Source organism: Anopheles cruzii, chromosome 3, assembly GCF_943734635.1.
Source record: "Anopheles cruzii chromosome 3, idAnoCruzAS_RS32_06, whole genome shotgun sequence".
Lineage (NCBI taxonomy): Eukaryota > Metazoa > Arthropoda > Insecta > Diptera > Culicidae > Anopheles > Anopheles cruzii.
In genome coordinates, this window is record NC_069145.1 from 28,334,364 (window position 1) to 28,345,839 (window position 11,476).

An 11,476-nucleotide genomic window follows, 5' to 3' on the forward strand; every position below is an offset into this window, starting at 1 on the left:
TACGCACCGTGGTGTCCGCACTGCTAGCCATTCCGCAGCCCTTCGTCGCCGCCAAAGAATCGGCCAAATCAGACTCGACCTGGAAACGAAACTGCCGTGGTAGTGTGGCCAATCCAGTTCCAGTGTGTGACGTTGAATGGAGGCGCCACCGTTTTTATGGAGTTTGGCACCAGTGTGGCGGTAGCGAGTGTTATGAACTTTTGCCGTTGTTTTTTTGCTGTATTTTTATATCCTTGCCCGTAGAGGTTAGCGTGCTGCCCTTTAGTGCCCCACCGTGATCGATTGTGTTTCGTAGCTCCATATTGCGATTACTAAAACCTACAGCCAACGTGCTACTTCTTTCGAGGAAGGTAATCAAACTTTAAGCTCAGCTCACCGCTATCTAGTGGCCGGAGTTCAAAAATCGATCGCCAGCGAATACAGAATACTTTTTGCCCGTAGTGTGGACGTCGGGCCTGAGCCGACAGGCCACCGACCTGGGCAATGATTTATGTTACCCGGAAGTTAATAAACCTGCATGCAGAGTGGAACGATAAAATACTCGATGCGTGCGGTATGATTTTTTTTAAATTGAGTTCCCACATCGTAATTAGAAGTAATTGTGTTGCCAGCAGTGTGACACCTAGGAGAGAAACAATACGTTTAATAATTGAAGCAAGCCAAATTGCGCAAATATGTAGGCCAAATCAATCAACGTTTAATCCGGTGCGTAGCCCGTGGGCGCCGTTTCCGGGTCGTTCGTTCTGCCACGCGATAGTTTTAATTTGTGTTTTTTTGTTGTTGCAAATGTCCTGCCCACTCGATGCGGCACAGGTTGATTTATGCAGTTAACGCTGCAAAGTGTGCTGCGGGTTGCTAGCTTACAGCTAAAAGAGGAGGCTACGTGTTTCTACCATTTCGTTTTTTTCAGTTCCTAGCTACGACTTCTTCGGTTGCGTGTTTTGACATGAGTGTGTTTGAGTGTGTGCGCTGATGCGTAGCGTCGTGAGTTTTGCTGCTACCGGTGTGTGTTAGTGTTGGCGTCAGGAGCGACCGCGTGCCATTTGCAAACCAAAGGAGCCCTCCCCGGTGGTCGTCGGAGCAAGTACAACAAAGGACCTGCACCGGAGCAAACGTACCGAGACTGCATCGGCCGCGGAGCACTGTATTAGCAGGTGGGTGAATAAGTAGTGACGACGTGCCCGACGTGTTTGGCCTTGGTTTTTTAAAAACGAAATCAATTTTAGAAGGCTTGTTGCGAAAATTGGAAAGTAATCCCATAAATGTTCCGTTATCGAGAGTTCCGTATCACTGATAGCCCCATTTGTTAGCAGATGATAGTTACATGCATTCAAATGATTATTAACACAATCTTCAATGCTTCAGAACCTTTTCGATCTCTAGTGACTACTAATCATATTTAGATACCGAACAATATTTTACAAGGAGAGATTGGCGTCTAATTTTATACACGACACATCTGCATCTTAATCATCTGAAGTGTCCCTATAAGAGCGAACATTGTTCAGTTGGAATGAAAACAACTCCGTTGAGGACTTTTGCTTATTGACCAACGTGTAGTGTCGAGGTCAAACGTATATTTTGGCAGCAACTCACGAGGACGCAATGTAACATGTTCTCCTTTAGTAATTTATAACCAAAGTTTCAGACTCGCAAAATTATCACCTTTACGTGTTTCGTGATGTAAGGGCTAAAGTGTGTTTCACATGCTGCTAAGCTTCACATTCCAGCACAATGCCTGTGGTACATTTAAAAGAAAGCGTTTTTCGCGTGAGCCTCCGTATCGACTACGCGTTAAATAAACAATCGGACCCGAAATAGTGTCCTCAATGGATGACACAAGGCCACGGGTGTTGCACGTTGTGTTTTGCGTTACAAATGTAGAGCCTGTCGTGACCCCGCAGTCGCATGCGTGTTTATCCAGAACAGAAGATGATATCGTCAACGTTAACTACACTTTCACGGTTGATTGGTTCATGTTGTCGGAATTACCCAACAAGCACACGCGGCAATGGGCAATTCTATTTTCCCACTTTTTTTTCGTCTCGCACACGGTGCTAACCAGCCCCTGTCGAGTTTGTCGCGTTGGTTAATGACTCCCGTATTTATAGAGGTTGTGAATTACACCACCCCACACAGCCCTCCGTGCCCGGTATCTCGGTAAAACGGTGGAGACGGCATTTTTGGGATTGCGCACTGCATCTAGTCCGTTCCTGTAGAGGCCTGTAGAGGCAGGTTAAAAATCTGAAGATTTACGAGCGAACCGGTTCCGGTACGGTAAGGAGCCGAAGGAGCCAGTGCCGAAGTCGTAAGCTCGCCCGCTTTTCTCAACGGCCGCTCCGCTGCGGTTCTGCATCCGTTCGCCGAGTTTATTGTGCCGAAGGATGGCCGTAATTGTTTACGGATGATATTTGCAGATGTCTGTGCGCCGGCGATAAAGATGGCCACCTAATGTCTGGCGGCCGGCGTTGGAAGGCGTTTTGCATAAGAAAATGTAAAATTCGACCCGACGGCAACCGAGTTGGGAAGGTGTTACCAAATCACTTCGCCTTCGGGATGTTGTTGTGCCAAAAACGGTGTGTGCATTTCCAAAATCAATGTTTGTTTACGGCCCACTACGGCAGCACAGGCCGCCTGGGAAACGTGGGAAAACCATGTAAAGGACAGTGTCCTCTGGGCTCCATTTGGGAGCAATCAAATCGGTTCGCCGGTGTGGGGTTGAGAAATTGTGAAACCTTTCACGCTTGGCTTTCCCCGAACCGGATCCGATACACTTCCAATGTTCAATGACCAGTTTCTCGCCCCTTGGGGAGCCATCAGATGCCCGGGCTGCGGGTGGTGAACGTTGGACAAATATTTTGCCATTCGATAGCGTTTCCGATCGCCGGCGCCCTAAAGCATCTAATTAATCCCCAAGCCAGGGGTTTGTCATTCGCAATCGTACGTGAGGTGCGAGATCGGACCATTTAGGTTCCAGGTTAGGTTCCAGGTTTGGTTCCAGTCCCCGGTAACATCCATTAACCATCGGCATGGGTGGCATTATTGCGCAATTTAGGCACACCTTTAGTTCAAAACAATCTCCGATACTCCGCGAAAGGTTTCAGATAACGCATAACTTATGATAATGGTATGCGTTTTTGGCTGCCTCAAGATAGTTTTGGTACAGCCTTTGGCCTGTTTATCGTTTTCTGTGTTTTATTCTAGTTTTTGCTTCGCCAGGGTGTGCTATTCAAAATTGTCTACGTAGTTTGGGGCGAATTGTGTCGCTTTTTTTTTTTCTTTCCAGTGACTTTCTGACGTCGTGGAAAGTCGCATCTCGAGCCAAGCCCGAGCGGCTTGCCAAGCCATTCATATGAATAATTGTGGCCATCCACTGGCGACGGTTCGGCCAAAGCAGAGGCCTTTGCTGAGCATTGCAATGGGTCTTACTGGGCCTTGCTCACTCCGTTCTGCTCAACTCTACTGGTACTGCAAAATGGCTCTCTTTCGGCCCAAGCCCTTCGGCCTATGTTAATTGCTTGCCGACTGGCAAGGCAAGTTGATTAGGCATCAGCCATTAGCGCCCTATTTCTATATTTTTGACAGCGAGACAGAGTTTTAAAATAATTATACGTCTGGTGGGTGAAAATAGCCTATCGGCTGCTCACGCATCACGCGCCCAAAGAGTTCGCTGCATTTGCGTTCATAATTGGTGCACGCAAAGGCCAACGTACCACGCACTCGGATCCGAAGCAGACACACGGGAGGTCAGGACTAGAATGCGCCAGTACATAAATCACTCCTCCGGCGGGTGGGCCACCGGAAATGGGTGAACAGGAGCGAAAAAAGCCCGACCACACTGGTTTCGATCTTTGCATGTTCTCGCTCGCCAATGCGTGGCGCAGGTGGAATAACACGAACGAGGGGACACTTGACCCGTGCCAGTCGTCGTGAATGATTTTCGCATACTTACGCCGAAAACGAGCATCTTCCGGTCGGAACGTCAGAAGAATAAGTTTTGCTGCAATCGATTAATTGCCTATCGAACGCGCTGGGCATCGTTTAGACAAGCTGGGGTCAGCGGTTGGACTACCGGTGGGCTGACCGAAAGAAACTGGCCAGTCACCGTGTGGCAGATTCGAAAAGGAACCACCACTTGGTGCCACGTTCGACATCTGGTCCGAGCGGCAGAAAACCAATCGATGGCCGAGAAGGAAATTTCTTCCGAACCTTGGAACCTACCGGCGGCCCGTTACGGGGTCGCGTTACGTGAAGTTTGATTCCACGGAGAGTGCCACCGCCACCGCCGTGCGAAAGGACCAAGAGAAAGAGAAAAAACCGCCAGGGAGACGCCGTGCAGGGTTGGCACATGGTTGCACATGGTTATTTAATCGATAGCCTCGCACTGGTGGTGATGTGGGTCCTTGGCGGGTTGCGGGCTTCCCAGGACCACACTGCAAAGCGTCCGCAAAGGCTTTGGCAAAGTTGCACCGGTGGAAGGCAACGGTGCGTTCGATTCCGCTCCTTGCGGTTATGCGGTGAACTTAGTGAACCACAATAAGTCGCCCTTTTTTCCGTCAGCCTTTTTTTTTTATTTAATAAAAATGGTTTTTATTTAGCACTTGAAGCTTTAAAGCTAATCCCCCGAAACGGTTGCTCGTAAGGATTTTTGTGACTCATTTCAAGTCGCATTTAACGGGCGTCGCTTCTGCGGCTCTGCTAGCATAACCGCCATTAATCATTAAGTACGGCGGCAGCGGGAAATTAGAGACATATCTTTAAGCAACCAGACCAGACCCACGGCCACGGTCACCGTCAAACCTGCCAGACGTGGCCCGCGCCCGATCGTGGCCTTGAAGAGGAGCACTTGAACGTGCGAACCGCGTGCTCTCGGGAGATAAGGAGATAAATTAAACACACTTTTGGTCGATTTCTGGCAGATTGTTTGGCCACATCCAAGCGGTGGTCGGTGGTCTGCTGTCCGCTTTGTTTACGCTCCCGTTCCCGTACCGGCGGATGATTTGTGGCGGCGATTATGAATAGCGAAAGCTCTTGGAACGGTCCACTGTTGCCCTCGAAAATCGTTCCGGTCGCACTGGTATGCGCACTGGAATGGACATAAATAATTTACATTGCGAAAAATTAAAAACGTGGAAAAGGGGTTTTAATGCTCAACACCCTGAACTACTTGGGACTTCAGAGGATTTAAGGATAGAAAGGAGCAATAAAAATACGGGTGATTGCGAATGATTCGACGAAAGTGTCGTATTTGACTTTCTTTCAAGCATTCTTTTATGCTGAACTCGAACGTTTTTGCGATAAACGAAGATATGAAGGCCAAATCTGAAAGGCAAAAATGATATCATTTGACAACTTTACCATGGGTCGGCTGGGACCCGGCTGGGTTGGGTTCGGGAAAGTTCTGATTTTTTTGCAAAAATCCGTTTTTCTGAATCGGAGTGAAAAGTTTAGAAAAACAACATGAAGATGGCAACATTAGTAAATGAACGCTAGTGCATTTGGTTCTTAATCTTCTGATCGTTACACACCAACAATTAAGCCAGTTTGAGTAAGTTGATGTCAGTGTTTTTTGTAAAAATGGCCAAAAACGAGTGTCTTTCGTAAACGTGGCCATAAGAGCTTGTTAGACGATGAAGTTCGCGGTGTCCAAAAACTGCAACCAGCGTCGATAACATTGCCGAAGTTCACTAAATGGTGCTAGAAGAGCGCTGAATTAACTGGGGAGGTAACAGAGCTTATGAACATGTCAAAAGAATGTGTTTGGCACATATTAAATCATCATTTACACATCAGAAAGCTGCCCGCGCGTTGCGTTCCGGCGTTTACTCACGTTGCCATCGCGTTGCACAGTGGTTGCCATGGCGAAAATCCGTGAATTACGGCTTGAACTGCTTGATTATCCGCCTTAGTCACCAGATCTAGCCCCAAGTAACTTCTTTTTGTTTCCTCATCTGAAAATTACGCTTGGAGGACAAAGATTTTGGTCAAATGAAAAGGCAAACACCACACCTTGAAAAATGATTCGAAATTTAAGAGAACTACTTTTACGAGTACTAATTGAACTTGTTGCAGCATCGCTGGCAGAGGTGCGTAGAGTTACAAGTTTGCTATGATGGAAAATGAAAAATTAAATTCAGAAAAAGTGTCTTAAATCTTTGTTAGGAAGGAAATTTTTCCTTCCTCGAATATATCGGGCTTCTGCTCATACAAAATGTACATATGCACATTACATACCTAGTTACTTGATACAAAAGCATCATTCCATTCCAAAACCATGTTGCGACGGAATATCAAATTCCAACAGCTGGCAAAGCTTTCAAAAGATTTATGTTGCCCCAGATCACTTGTTGTCCCTGGCAGGCCTGGCGTTGCACCTTCTCTACGATCGGTTCTTTGTTTGGTGGCGATATTTGTCATACAACAAAATGAAACGGATGACGCTTCAAACTTTAGCCCCGATGCACTGACCTCGGGTCCCGCCGTATGCACTTTCGTTGCTTAAAAAGCACTTTTCCTTGCAGCACACAAAGACGGCTGAACTCGAAACGAATCCCGGCCAGTCGCGCAACGTATGATTTAATGCCGTGGCGTGCCGAAACAAGCGCACGACATTACCCCCAATTATCCGCGTCGCAGGACGGGCAGGTGAGATGGATGGCGATTCCGGGAGCACTGCGCGCATCGGTAAACGGGGCGCCACCTCCCCATCAATCCCCGGGGAATGTAAATCTTCGAACCGAAGGCCACCCACCAGGCCAGGGGTGGGCAGTAGGTGGGTGGGTCGGCGGTGTAGTATTTTAAACTGCTACCGCATTAATATTGGCCCGCATGTCACCGCCGCGCCGCGCGTTCCATGTTCCTGAACCCGGCGCCCCAAAACAGTGGCCCCGATCGCAACACGTCGCCGTCGGAGCGCACCGCAGGATTAAAGGCACAACACATTTTTGCCCACATTTCGCCACATTCGGGCCCGCGGGGCTTGAGTCATGGGTTTTGCCCTCCCGGAACTCCCCGAATGGTGCCATCGGTGGAGGGGGGTCTCTTTGTCCGCGGGAAAGTAAGCGGCGCATTAGTTGCGGATCCTAGCAACCGCGAAACGAACCCACCTAGGAAAACGAACCTCCTCCAAACACGCTTCGGCGGCCGCAACCCTGGGCGAAACTTGTGGACCTTCACAACACCACAAATCTATAACCGCAAGCCAGCGCACGGAAGGGGTTGTGGGGACCTAAGAACTTCCGAAATCGTTTGGTTTTTTGGTTGTTTCGCTGCATGAAGAATCTGCCAACGTTCGAGTCGGTTTTGCGGTCGTGGCGAGAAAGATTCGACCTGCCAAATCCGGAGCGGTCCGGAGCAAAGTAGAAAATCATTATCCTGTGGGAGGAAGCGGAGGACACATAAGACGAAGGGGCCCCGTTTCGAGTGTGATGTGTCCGGGGGCTAGTGGTCCCGCACTAAATCCCCCGGAAAACACGATATATCAGGATGTGGTGGCCAACAAATGCGCACCCCGCCCGGACTTTCGGTGCGATATGACATAATTCCCTTGCGGATGTACTGTTTTCTTTTTTTTCACTTACACAAAGGTACATGCGTGTCCGTGCCGATGCCACACACACACACACTCGGGCGATGATTTATGGTGGCGACCGCACGGTCTGGCGCGCGGAAGGTTTGGATGAAATTAAGTTTTCATGACCCACCGGAGATGTCACTAAACTTTGTGGCCTGCCGTGGGCGAGTGGCGAGCGTGAGGGAAAACGGGGGCCGGCCCCTATATCGAAAAGTGATGAAAATTGTTCGACATTAGAGTGAAACGGGTGAAATGTAATTTAATTAAATGTTGATGCAAAACTCGTGTTTGGTTTCTGTTGCTTCTTCTTTTTCGCTGCGTCACCAAATGGGCGGCCATTACGATTGTATTACTTTTTCTCTTGGGTTCTTGGGAAATTTAAGGCCGAACATTTAATAACGCGTTTCCTTTTCACCTTTTCGCCGTTTATTAACATCATATTGCTAGGCGAGAAAGGCCGTATTTTCATCAAAGCAATCCGGCAGAGTATTGGGCCTCGGCCCATCGTAGCTTTATTCAAACCATACGGGCGTATGGCATGAATAAAGTAGTCAGACGTCAGGCAACTGCTTGACTGAGTCGTTAGTGGCCGTCAGAGTTTTATGGGGTCTTTCCGGTGAGCACACCTTTCCATATCGATGTGGCATCGCCTAACCGAGAGGGATCTTCTTATTTTTAAAAGCCCAAACATGTGTATAAAACGATCATTTTCGAACTACAACTGTGCGCTAAATCGTTCATCGAACATTCAAAACAGTACGTATTTCGACCCCCAAGCCTACGACCTGAAATTCGGCAGAATCCGACTGCCCTCAAGAACATTATTCGTTAAAAAATTGTTGCCATGTCCGACAAAACGTTGGCCAAAGTATTGGAAAACGCCGAAAAAGGGGCACTTTTGGTTATCAAGGGGAGAGGTGGCCATTTGCACGATATCATTTCTAAAAAGTGATTATAACACGACTTCTTGGACCAACATAACAGATTTTGCAAATAAATAACCAAATAATTATTGATTTATAATGTTTTTAAAGAAACAAAGGTTGCCACTTCCCATGGGTAGAATGACGATGTTCGATGGATCTCAACCAAACACTTGTACGTCGGGTACTTTGAAATAAAATACATCATGTACCGTTTGACCACAGCATTGTAGCCGAACCACAGCATCTGCACATTCAAAAATACAAACTCAGCCGAAAATGAATAGTAAGTTGAACGGTGAAACTACACGCCTTGATGTTGTAGAACTCCATTTATTTTGGATGTTCCATCAAAACGTGAATTTACATGGAAAAGTAACGCCCCGTGATGCCTTCATTTTCATAATTGTGCTCCGAAATGTGTAGCTTTTGTGATGCAAATGCACAAAAAGAAATTTCCCCTAGTCGACCTGGCCCCTAGTTGCGAGCCGACAAGTCGAAAACGATTAAAGAACGGCTGGCATCAACCCGGCGAGAGCGACTGAATCACTTAACTTATGCCCGTCTACCGTTCGCGGCGCTTCCAAACACATTTCAAGAGGCATTTTTATGCACGACTTGAAGTCCCCACGAAGATGCCAAAGGTCAGCGGGGTTCGTCTGCCGATGAAGTGCCTATGCCAGAGCCGCTAGAGAAAAGATCAAAGTGCTCTCCTCACGGAGCGAACCTTTGGGCTGCCTTGGTACATTCCGAAGCTTAGATTTTGACCGGTTTAGCCGACGTAGAGCTAGATGAAGGTAGACGCTAAAGTTGGGAATGACATGACAACTCTCGAAAGCTAAACTCACTGCTCACTCACAATTCAATTTACTAATCTTCATCCTTGTGGCCCGCGTAGAGAAGACACCCGCGATGGAGTCCTTCTGTACCTTGCGGATGCAGAAGACATTCGGGCACCGGGACATTGTCCGCACGTGCTCGCATGCGGCCGCTCCGTGCGCCCCGTGAGCTGAAGGCTCTTACCATCACAAAAGCTCCCCGAGGATGGCACAGCTTCAAGTAGCGGCCCAAGACTCGTACGGCTCAGGAGGTGAGACCACTTTATTTGTTTGCTTTTCATGAATACCAAATTCGGAGCCACCGTTTCTGCAACCGCCAGCGCAGTGCCGAATGGCATCCGGCTAGGCAGCCTAGGCCCGCGAGTTACAATGTTGTTTTAAGTGACACACGTTGACAGTGCTGTCAGTGGAGTGACAGTTTTCTCAAAAAAGCACCCGACAAAATGCTGGGAAAATTGCCGATGGGACTGCGGCCATTCCGCCGCGGCGTGGGTTACTGAGCGCGATCCTTGGCGCGCCCCACATTGTGCGGCCCAACACACGTATGTGTGCAGCGCGGAAAAACCCACCACCCCATCGTGATGCATGTGGCGACAAATGTGAAATATTCATTCCTTACTGTCTACTTCCGTCGTGCAAACTGGCGAGCGCGCGACTGTGGTGACGGCGAGTTGCCAAAATGGGAACAAAACGGAACACTAAGGGATGACAATTGTCGCCAGAAGGTTGTGGTTTGTTTCAGCCGCTACCCCATTCACAGGCAAATCACACATCGTTTCCGTTTGTGCTGTGGGCCGGTGTGTGGTGTTGTGTATGCTGCATTGTTGCCAATGCACCGGGGTATGCATCCTTTTTCCCAGCAGAAATCAGAGCAAGCGACATCTGCCACTTTGAAACTGCAGTGTTTTCTAGGATGGTGGTAGATTACAAAAATCATTCCATCAACATGGGCTACTTGGTTAAGACGAAATCCAACATGGAAGCTTAAAAGAAAGAGTTGCCATTGAGCACAGGGCGGTAAATAACTTCTCCAATTCGTACTAGTTAGTACGCCGTAATGTACAGATCGGTTTCCATCGTCTTAAAGAGCCTTTAAACCTTGTTATTTTAATTTAAAACACCTTTTCATTTTACCACCGAAACTACAATATGGACTAGAATTAATGCTTAAAGACTAGTAGCTTACTGAATTTTATTCCGCTCTATCTGCTTGATTTTGACATTCTATAATGGTCCTGTCTAAGCAAGGAATGAGCAGTCATGGTTATGGCATATTTTTCTTCAGTTTATAGTTTGTCTAGAGAGACTTATAAGATCTTTAACAACAACCAAAATCTGTGACGCTTATTCCTGAAGCCTTCGCAATGAGAAGCCCAGAAGCAAGAGCTACGAAAATTTTCAAAAATTTAATCTTAGAGTCTCAGAACTTATGCGTTGCGCCGCTCGAATGCCTGCCGGAACGCAGCGCGGATTACTAGCCGAAGCCGAAGCGTTACTTGGGCCACGCCACATCGGCCAGCATTTTACATTTTCATTAACAAAACAAATTTTAAACAGAAAACGAGCAATAATCCTATGCCTGCGTGGTGGGGCCTGCGAAACGCCGTTGCACAGCAAATGGGTCAGCCCACGTGGCGGTGTGTTGTTGCGTGCTCGGTCCCAATTTCGCCGGCGAAGCTGCTGAGTGTTTCGTTACTGTAGAAGCCAGCACACGCGGAACGACCGAGCTTCGCGGTGGCCACCGACGGCACGCACCTTATGGGCAGCAGGCCTTTTAAGCGGCCTGTGGATATTCATTAGGCACATTTTCGGTTTCTGTTGCCGGCCCTTAACGACGGCGTGTAGGGGTGACCAAAGTGCCCAAACGGTAGCGAAGCGTGCGTTACTTTGCTTATGACTTTTAACTGCCTCTCTTCACGTTCCGACGTATTTACCCGATTATACAGCTTGGCTTGCTTCTTCTGGTGTGTACCTTACAGATTAACCTCACGCGACCAGACCAGGAACCTAAGCCGGAGGATCGCGCAACCCCCCCCCCCCCCCATCCGTTGTCGGACGTCGGGAAATGGAAAGCTGGATGCGATTCTGAGTCGCCGCCCGAGCCTGTTGCAGCGACGAATGCCTTCGCCCGAAGCACTGAC